Below are 12,146 nucleotides of genomic sequence, written 5' to 3'. Positions count from 1 at the left end.
ACCTAAAACCCTAAACCTAACCCTAACCCTAACCCTAACCCTAACCCTAACCCTAACCCTAACCCTAACCCTAACCCTAACCCTAACCCTAACCCTAACCCTAACCCTAACCCTAACCCTAAAAAAAACTAGTAAATGAATTATGTAATAAAGAGAAAGAATTTATAGGAGATAAAGAGATATTAGCTTTCTTAATATTTTCTTTATTTTTTTATTATATAATAAGAGAGGATATCTTTTTATTACTAAAGACGTTAAAGGCCTATTAATTCTTGTTGTATAATCCTTATATCTTATTATACTAAGGGGAACTATAAGATATAAGAGTAACAAAGTTCTTTATTATAGAAAAACCTTAAGTCCTTATATACTTATAAGAGAACCCTTGTATAGCAATATCTTAGGAACTAGGATTAGTAAATATATAATTTAAGGCAAATAACTTAATTATATTAGTTAATATTATAGAAATAAAGAATTAGCTTAGAAAGGTTATATATTATATCCTTAATACTTCTACTTTATTCTTGTTTTTATTATATAATATAAACAGGTTAGGTGTATATTTTAATAATGTTAATAATATAATTATATAGTAGGATAAAAAACTTATTCTAGTTATACAGAAATAAGGTTACTTATTCTTTAACCTTAGTTATATAAAGGCTAGTATGTTCTTTATAAAAGAACAACTCTAAAGGCTTTATAAACAATTTAAACATCCTTATATAGATCATCTTTATTACCTCCTAAAGAAAACTAGGTATTATAATATTAATATTAATATTCTAGAAAAAGTCTAGAAGTTTTATTATTATTATTAATTATATAACTTAGTACTAAAAAGGTTTAAGTTTACACTTAAAGACAAAAGCTATTCTAATTATAAGATAATTATAGATATTATATAACTAAGAGACAAGAACGCCTTATATGTTATTAACACAGAAATAAGCTTCTAAAAAGTTACCTTCTTAAAGTCCTTATTTACATAAGATATATAGAATACACTTTATAAGTACTAAATCAGCATATATATTAGTTTACCAGACCATATTATATATAACCTAGGTATAAACTTTATATTAGCAAAATTTAAGAATTATATTAATATTATAAGTATATTATATAAAGAAATACTAGTAGAAGCTTACTAGGTAGTAAGTAAGATAGAAAGAGCTTATGCTCTTTTAAGGTATATATATAATATCTTATATACTAAGCTTAAACACAACATAAACAAAGAAATTATCCTTTAAATAGCTATAAAGGCATTAAACAACACAGCTAGTCTATATAGTATTATACCTACACTACTTGTCTTTAGGATATATCTAAGGATTAATAAGGACTTACTTTTATTACTTAAAATCACTTAAAAGGTAAAAGTAATCCAAAAAGTAATAAAAATACTTTAAAGTATTTATATAAAAATAGAGATTAATTATATAATTAACACTAAAAATAGCCTTAACCTCTAGAACATATTATTACTACTGATTTAAAGTAAGGTTCTAGTATAGAAAAAAAATAAAAAATAAACTAGACTATATAAAGTCTAGGCTATAAAAGGCTATATAGTAACAGTTAAGATGGTTAATAGTCTTATACAGTTTCATATAACACATGTTAAACTATACTATTAAAATATAACATAGTTAGATTTAAATATTATATAACTTATTCCTTAGAAACAACTAAATAAGAAAAAAAGACTAAAAAAAGGCTAGAAAAAAGCTATATAATAATCACTATATACTAATTAAGTATTTCTATTTTAGAAAAAAAAAGACTATAAAAAGTTAATAGAAAAGTTATAGTTTAATAATATAATTATAATACTAGGTGCTCTATATAAAAAGTTAAACTAAATAGAAATAAATAACCTTATTAACTAAAGAGTTTTTACTTTTATATTATATAATCTAAAAAAATATAACTATTTTTATATTTATAAAATATAAATAATATAAGAGATTAAGAACTTATTATTTAAGCTATATAAGAAATTAAGACTTATTATATAAAGGTATAAAGACTAGAAGAAAGAAGAACTCTTAACCTAGGTACTTACTATTTAATAGATAAGCTAAAGGCTTATACTTATAATTAGACTTACCTTTATACAAAACTATAAATACAAAGGGGAACTTAAAGACATAACTTAGGTATATATATAGTTAGATAATTATCTAACTAGAACAATTATTATATAATTATCTAAGGAGTTAAAAGATAAATACCTTAAGAATATACTTCTTTATATTTTAAAACTACTATATAGCTTAGTAAAGTTAAGCTTATACTAATATAAAACTTATTCTAAGTATTATAAAAAAGATCTAAAGATAACAAAGTTAACATATGATCCATACTTACTATATATAATAGAAGGACTGGATACTTTTAGGATTATAGCTATATAAATAGATAATACACTTAGCTTTACTGTACCTGTTTTTTCCCAGAGAGAAGAAGAAGAGCTAAGAAGAAAAGGACTTTATATAAAACCAAAGACTACCTTATTGCCTAACAGTAAAATTAACTTTAATAAGAAAAGAATTTAATTATATAATAACTATATTACTTTTACTTAAAAAGGCTAAGTAAAGTACCTAAAACTTGTTAATCTTGATATATATAATATATATTAGTAGTATATTTCTTAAAAGGCAAAAGGAGTATACCTTATATTTATCTATTAACTAAAGGCATTATATAACCTATTAACTATAGCCTAAACTAAGGAACCTAATAAAAAAAATATTAAAGCTTTAAATATATAACTTTAGTAGTAAATTAATAACTTTATATAAGGCCTTATATATATCTCTCTTAATCTCTATTATGTAAAAATATATATTTTTATAAATAAATTATTTATAAATAACTTAGATTTATTATTATAACTTAGATGTTACCCCCTTAGCAGGGTGGCCACTGCCAGCGTCACGTGATGCCAGCCATCACGTGGGTAGTGCGTGCCCAACTATAAGTAGCGGTGTGCACGTCAAGATAGACCTTAATACAATCATCCTTCATACATCTCTCTGACCGGTAACAAGTGGTAGCACAACCTCTGTACGGGTAGGGAGACAGGTGTATCGGCCGAAAGGCCAAGGAGCTGCCACCTCACAGAAAGGGCAGGAAGATAGCAACTTCTCAAAAGAGCTATAATTGCACCTTCACGTGAGGGCAATTGGCTGACCCTCGAGTCGGCCGCCAGACCTTCCGGTCAGGCCGAGAAGCAAACCTCGGTAAACAAAGGCAACAACACCTACGCCCTACACTCGTACGTTGCGATCGACCTCTCTGCAGTAGACGACACCCCTATCTGCCGACCTTCAATTCAACCCTATCTATCTGACGCGCTTACCGACACGCTTACCAACACGCTTACCAACACGCCTACCAACACGCCTACCGACACGCCTACCGACATGCCTTCTGCCGTTGCAGAAGAAGGTTACCGGACTAGCCCAGTGAAGCAATAGGGACTATTGCTTGTTAAAGCGTCGGGGGGCAGTTGTTACCCCCTTGGCAGGGTGGCCACTGCCAGCGTCACGTGATGCCAGCCATCACGTGGGTAGTGCGTGCCCAACTATAAGTAGCGGTGTGCACGTCAAGATAGACCTTAATACAATCATCCTTCATACATCTCTCTGACCGGTAACATTAGATTTGTTATTATACTAGCTAAGAAAACAGCTTATATAACAACAGACTTTTAGATCAAAAGAAACATTATACACTAGAGTTTAATAAAGTGCAAGAGAGTTATATAAAGTATACTTATAAGTAAGTTATATAGGATAACTACAGGATTTAATAGTAGAATATCTCTTAGTATAATATTTACTAAGATCTTTTATATATTATAACTCCTAAGGATTCTAGTTATTATCTGTTTAGACTTATAATCTTTATATAAGTGTTTTATATAATTAGGTATAATAGATAAAAAAAGGCTTATAATTAATATTATAAGTCTATATAAGTTATATAAAAAGAAAGAGATTTTAGAAGTAAGATAAATTAATAGGAAAAATAACCTTATTAATACCTTTACTAAGAAATTACTAAACTTAGTACTTAGATAATTAATTATAATAAATATATTAAGGATTTAAATTAAGGTATATATTAAAAAATTAAAAGAAAACACTTAATAATTAATTTATATAACCTTACTATTATATATTATTAACTATTTAAAAATAAAGTATAACCTTAAAAAGATATTTAATATACCTAACTACTACTAATATTAATCTTAATGTTAAATTATACCTCTACTATATCTATAACCTTTCTAAATTACTATATTATGTAATCTATTTAATTATTATATAAGATTTTAGAGAAAAGAAGTTATATAATTACTCCTTATTAATAACCATAAGGCTAGTAGAAGTGCTAAGGAAGTAATTACCCTTATTAACGTTCTTGTTAAGCTTGTTACTAGGCGTATAAGGCTTATAAGTATTAGTGACATTAGGAGCCTTATAGTTGCTAAGGCTACTTTTATTATCATTATTATTATTACCTAGGTTGTTAAATAAATTAACATCTTAACTACAGTAGGTGCAGCAAGCACTATACAACTACTAGATATACTTAATATAGGTATCACCCTAAAAGGTAGGAATATAAGTGTATTAGTAGAAGTACAGAGAGTTAGTAGTTACGTATTTATTGCTATAGGTAATAGCTATATAACTATAAGACTAAACTAAGACTATAAAGAAGTAGCCTTAGTAATAGATAATACTAGTAATAAACTACTAAACAGAAGTGTTACTAGTGATATAGATCTTGATATTGTGTAATGGCATATTAATAATAAGATGCTCCTTATCCTATAGTTAAGGTTAATATATAAAAACAAGGTAAAGACAAAAGTAACATATATTAATAGCTAGAGCTAATAGAAGAGTATAATTATTAGCGTTAGTTACTAGTTAAAAGATAAAGCTAATAACCACTAGATATATTAGTATATAACTTAGAATATGTTGGTGATATTCTTAGATAGTTACAGGGAAGTAAAGAGACTTAGTGAAGGTAAAGGTAGAAAGATAGGGTTGTTGTATTCTATGTATATCGTTATATCTGCTTTTCTTTCTAAAAGGTAGGAATATCTTAGGCTTATATCCTTTTCTTAATATCTTATTAGTAATATGATTATCTAATAAAATAATCTTATCTGGAATCTAGGAGTTGGTTTTCTGGAATCTAGGGTTAACTAGATCTAAGGCTGGAATTCTAGGGTTAACTAGATCCAAGACTAGAATTCTAGGGTTAACCTGATTCTTATAAGCCTATCTTATATATAGACAAGTTATATATGGTTATAAAGCTTCTATTTTACTTAATCCAAATATAGATATAGTAAGTTTATATAGTTATTAGATATAAAGATATAATTAGATAAGATAAGAGTTCTTATAATAAATCTTATTCTTAGTTTCCCCCTTAAGTTTATTTTAGGTTAAAATAAACTTATAGTATATTATTTCTTATAGTAAAAACCTTTATATATAAAGGAAAAACTATAGTTATATATTTATATATATTATTATAGTTATATATATTGTTATAGTAAAAAACCTTATATTATAAGGAAAAAGTATATAAAAAATTTATTAAAGGGGAAACCTTAGTATTTTAGCTGTTTAACCTTCTTTATATTAAGGTTATTATTATTGTCTTTGGTTTCTGTAGGTAAAAACCTTTTTATATTAAGGTTTATAGTCTCTATAAAGTAATTAAACGTATTTTTATTTATTGCTTTAGTAAATATATTAGTAATATTATTACTTATATATATATGAAATAGGGATACCTTATTATTATTAATAGCTTGTCTAGAAAAGTAATATTTTATATTGATATGCTTTACTTTCTTATATAGCTCTGGATTTTCTGTTATTTGTTATATAGCTTTATTATCTATAAGGATAATAGGTATATTAAGATTTAGTTTTAAATCTAAATTTAGTATTATATAATTATATGAATTATATAAGTATATTATTTCCTTAATAGCTTTGCATAAAGCTATATATTTAGCTTCATAAGTAGATAAAGCAACAGTTTTTTGTTTTACACTATTTTAGCTTATTATATTATAGTACCCTAGAGTAGTTATATATCCTGTAGTTAACATCTTATTATCTAGGTCTCTAGCCTAATTTAAGTCTGAAAGTCTAACTAATTAGAGATTAACATTATAATTATATACTAATCCTTTATTAAGGTATTTATTTAAATATTTTTATATTTTATTAAAGGTAATAAAATACTCCTTAGAGAAATTACTTATATATTAAGCATATATATTAACTGGATATGTAATATTAGGCCTAGTTTTTAGGCTAGCAAAAAGTAGGGATCTTACTTTTTGTTGGTATTTTGTTATATCTTCTTATGTTACTTATTCTATATTTCTTTTCAGTTTTATATTAGGGTCTAAAGGTATATTATAAGAGTATATATCCCTTTTATTATATTTATTTAGAAGTTTATTTATATATTTTGTTTAATGTATATATAAGATCTTATTATGTATAGTTATCTTATTTTTAAGAAATGTATGTAGTATTCCTAAGTCTTTTATTTATAATTTTTTATTTATAGTATTATAGAAGATATTTATATATTCTTTTAATAGAGCTACTATTATAATATTGTTTATGTAATATATTAATATAGCTTATATAGTATTATTATTAGCTATAAAGATTCTTTTATTATAAGGAGATTCTTTAAAGCCTAATTTATTTATTATAGATCTTAAATATTTATACTAAAGTCTAGGGCTTTGTTTTAAACTATATAAGGCTTTATTTAGTTTATAGTATAAGTTATTGTTCTTATAGTTATTATTTGTATATTGATAGGTATTATTTATATAGGAAAATCCTATAGGTTGTTAGACCTATATATCTTTATTTATATCGGTATAGTAAAAGGCATTAGTTATGTTGAACTATTTAAATATCTAGCCTAATTTAATGCCTATTATAAATATAGCTTTATAGTTTTCTGGTTTACAAGTAGTACTAAAGGTCTCTAGGTAGTCTATACCTATATATTAGTTATAACCTTGTACTACCTATTTAGCTTTATATTTAATAGGTTTATTATTATTATTATATTTAATCTTATATACTTATTTGCTTCTTAAAGGCTTAATATCCTTAGGTAAAGGTAGTATTTTCTAAGTATTTAAATTATATAGACCTAATATTTCTTTTAATATTGCTTGAATCCAGTGATCTTTATTTATAGAGGTTATAGCTTGTTTATATGTAGAAGGGTCTTTTATAGTAGTTATAAATAGAATATAGGAAGCTTTATTAAACTGATTTATCTTATTATTATAGTTATTTATAGTGGAAAGTATAGGTTTAATAGTAGGGCAGTCTTCTATAGTATATAAAGCGCTTTCTTAGTCTGCTACTTATTTATATTTATCTTTAAGCTTTTTATTTAGCTTAGGAAGTTTGATTATTATTTTAGATTTATTATTATTATAATTATTATAATTATAGTTATTATAATTATAGTTATTATAATTATTATAATTATTATTATTTATTATATTACCTTTTTGATTTAAGGCTTTTTTTTTACTTATATTATTACGTAGAAAATATTATTATTGTTATTATTATTAGTATTATTATTACTAGTATTATTTAGTATTTTAGGAGGTAAAAATTGATTTTCTAGGATAGTAATATCTCTAGTTTAGAAAGAGGATCTTTTCTAAAAATCATATACTTTATATATATTATTTTTAGAGTTTAGAATAATAGCTTTTATAGCTTTATTATCTAATTTCTTTATCTTAAGGTTTTTGTTTTTATAGTAGTATATAGAGCTAAAAGTAACTATATGATCTATATCTAGTTTTATATTATTTGCTATTTTAAACGGTGTTTTATAGTTTAATGCCTTATATAGGGTTATATTATATAGGTCTACTACTATTAAAGCAGCTTTTCTTTATAGATATAGAGGTAAGTTAGCTTGTAATAGTAAAGCTTTTATTTTATTAGTTATAGTCCTAATAACTTTTTTTATTATATTATTAGGTTTATACGTATAAGGAACTTTTATATTATGGTTTATGCCTTTTATTAAATATGTATGATTTATAGTATTATTGTTAAATTCTAGACTACTGTTTATATTAAATTCTCTTATTTTATTATTATTTGTGTTATTTTTGTTTATATATTTTAATATAGTAGTATTTATTTTTTTTACTTTTTTAGTTTTTAAGAGTTTAATAGAGGTAAGTCTAGATTTCCTTTCTAAAAAGATAATAAATTATCTATATTTATTATATGTAAAAGGTGTTATAGGTCCATAGAGATCAAAAGTAACTTTTTCTATATAGTTATACTCTTTATTATAGTTATCTGAGTTTTTATTAACCTTTATAGTAAAGTTTATTTTTATATAGGTATTACATGTTAAGTTGTCTTTTGTTATATTATTACTTATATTAGTGTTATTCTGTAGTTCTTTTAGAACTTTAGGACTTACGTGACCTAATCTATTATGCCACTTTATATAGTTATTTCCTTCTTTGTTATTAACCTTTTTAAACTTATAAGGTTTTCTTTTTATAGAGTTATTATTTTTTATAGTATTTATATATATGTTATTATTATTATTTTAGTATAAATCCTTTTTATTTAAGACTTTAATATTTAGATAATATAGTTTATCTTTTAGTTTCCCCTTATAAAGGGTCTTTTTATTAACTGTATTTATTAAAGATACCTTTGTATTCTAGAAAAGAGAAGCTATATTAAGCTTTTTTATCTTATTTTAACTTAGTAGGTTAATATTTAACTGTAGTATATAATAATAGTTCTTTAAGATATATATGTTATTATTATTTAGAGGAAAAGAGATAGTAATATTACTTATAAGGGTTACTTTTTGCTTTTTTGCTTTTTTTTAGTTAACTTATTTATTTATTATAGTAGTCTTAATAAAAAGAGATTTATTTGTTATAATATTTACTATAGTAGTAGTATTTATATAGAATATAGTATAGTTATTATTTATATTTATATATATAGGTATAGAATTATTTATATTATAACTTAATATTTTATTATTATTATAACTTATAGAGGGTATAAGAGGACTTATGTCTTTAAAGTCTAGATTAATAAGATCCTCTTTTTCTTAGTTATTTGTTATAATATTTATAGGTTCTGTTTCTGCTATAGTTATATTTACATCTTCAGATTCAGAATTATCTAAGAGCTTTTCTATAATAGCCTTTTTAGCTATTAATGCTTTTTATACTTTATTAAGTTGTTTTCTTCTAAGATTAGCTTTTTTTTTATGTTTTTAATATATATTAGATTCTTTATCCTTATTTATTTAGCCTTTTAAGGCTTTATAAGGATAAAGAAAAGCATAATCTTTAACTTTATAACTAGATTTTTTATAATTATTATAATATATCCCTTTAGTTTTTTTCCAGGGCTTTTTATTTCTTTTTTTATATATAGAAGTATAAAGGACTATAAAAGATTTTTTTCTTTTTATTTTATCTATAAGATTTGTAAATAAAGATTTAATAGTATATGAATCTAAATCTTTTCTTAGAACTTGTGTTATGTTGGTTATAAAACCTTTATAACTATTATTTAGGCTATTTAATATTTAAGTAATAATTATTTGTTTTAGTAATACTATAGATTTTATAGTAAGATTATCTGTAAGCTCTTTTACCTTATTAAGGTAATTTTCTATAGAATCAAAAGATTCTAAGGAGGTATTAAAAAACTCTTTATAAGTAAGATATTCGTTAATAAAACCAGTAGGTTTATATAGATCTTTTAGTTTCTTCTAGGCCTTATATCCTATTATAAAGTCTTTTATAACCTATAGAAGTAAATTTTTTATAAAATAGCTTTATATAAGCTAAGATTTTAGTATTTATTGCCTTTTAATTTACTATTATTAATAGGTTTTTAAGACTAAAGTTAATATCTTTACTTATAAGTAAAGCTTCAAATTTAGTTGCCTAAACTAAATAGTTTAGATTACTAGAAAGGTATAGAATATAGATTTTTTTTATTATAAGTTGATTTTGGCTAATTAAAGAGAGATATTGGTATTTTGATAGTACTATTAAATTTGTTTTGAAAAATAGGCCTTAAAAGTAGTTAGGTTATTATAATGTTATTATTGATGGTATGGCGTTATGTGGTTACTTTAGGTTGAAGATATATATAGGCCTTTAACTAAAGAAGCTTTTACTAGACAGTAGAGCAGTTGGTCTAGAGGTTTAGCTACCCTCTAGATTAACTAGTTAAATTAGTAATTTAATTAAAGCTTTTAGGTTTAATTTTAGCTTAAGGTATATAGTCTTTGTTAGATATAGACTAGAAATAACCTTTAACTGGTAAAATGGGATTGAATTGTGATTTGCTTAGAGCTATAGTGGCGTAAAATATAGCGATAAGTGTAGTGCTTACCTAGTAAGCCAATCCCTCTATTCTGCTGAATATGGGCTGCTGGGTGTAAGGTGTAGCTGCCTTAGAGCTATATTCCTTAAAATTCTTTTAGCTAATGTAGTTTGTCCTTTAGCAAAGTTGAATTTTTGTTATATTAAATAAAAGTATAAGTATAAGTCTTTTATGAGCTAGGCTTATAACTACTTAGAATATGTTAGTAATATTCTTAAATAGTTATAGGGAAATAAAAAGACTTAGTGAAGGTAAAGGTAGAAAGATAAGGTTGTTATATTTTATGTATATTGTTATATCTGTTTTTTTTTCTAAAAGATAGGAATATCTTAGGCTTATATCCTTTTCTTAATATTTTATTAGTAATATGATTATTTAATAAAATAATCTTATCTGGAATCTAGGAGTTGGTTTTCTGGAATCTAGGGTTAACTAGATCTAAAGCTGGAATTCTAGGGTTAACTAGATCTAAGACTAGAATTCTAGGGTTAACTTGATTCTTATAAGCCTATCTTATATATAGATAAGTTATATATAGTTATAAAGCTCCTATTTTACTTAATCTAAATATAGATATAGTAAGTTTATATAGTTATTAGATGTAAAGATATAATTAGATAAGATAAGAGTTCTTATAATAAATCTTATTCTTAGTATATATACTAATATTACTAAAAATTAAACTATTAAAGGCAATAAGAGATATAATAAATTAATTATATAAAGTATTATTAATAAATTAGTAAAAGGAAATATATAAAAAGAAATCCTATATATAAGTAGTTATTATTAAAGTTAATTAAAAAAAAAAAAATTATTATTAATTAATTATATAAGAAAGTAATATATATAAAAGGTATAAAAAAAAAAAAAAAGAAAAAGAAAAATAAGTAAAAAAGGTTTTAAATAGTTAAAGTTATTATATAAAAAAAAAAGTATATTAATAATAAGAGTAAAAGTAAAGTTAATAAAAAAAAAAGAACTTTACTAATATATAACTTATTTACTTAACTAAATAAAAAAGAAATAGATAGTTACCTAAAGTTTTAATATTAGTAATTTATTATATAATATAAATAGCTTAACCTATAAGGTTATATAATAAGGTTATTAATATTATAATTAGTATAACCTAATTAAATACTATAAAGAGTTATATAGTTATAAAAGAAAAAGTTATAAGTATTAGAATAATAGCACTAGCTAGTTATATAATACGTATAACTCAAGGATATATATTATAACAGAAAACATAGACTAAATATTTAGCCCTCAGTTATCCATTAAAGGGATCAAAAGTATATTTATACTAAACTAACTTAAGGATATATAAGATCATATATCTTATATATAAAAGCCAAGTCTTATAGTTAGAAAGATAATTACAGAAAATACATCTTTAGTTTACCTTAACTTTAACCCAAGTACAATCATACAAACAAGTTCTCTCAGAAAGAGAGAATCCATTCAACAATTACTATATATAACTATACTAATATAAACTACTGCAAACTAATACAGTCTCCTATATATAAACGTATATACTTCTAAACATTAAATATGCCGGCGCTTATGCTTACCTACAGGTATATATAAGCATATATATACATATATAAGAAACATATAAGTACCTCTTAG

The sequence above is a fragment of the Colletotrichum spaethianum genome (assembly GCF_022836535.1).
Source record: "Colletotrichum spaethianum MAFF 239500 DNA, contig34, whole genome shotgun sequence".
NCBI lineage: Eukaryota > Fungi > Ascomycota > Sordariomycetes > Glomerellales > Glomerellaceae > Colletotrichum > Colletotrichum spaethianum.
The sequence above is the reverse complement of the archived record's forward strand: the minus strand, read 5'-3'. Positions refer to the sequence as shown.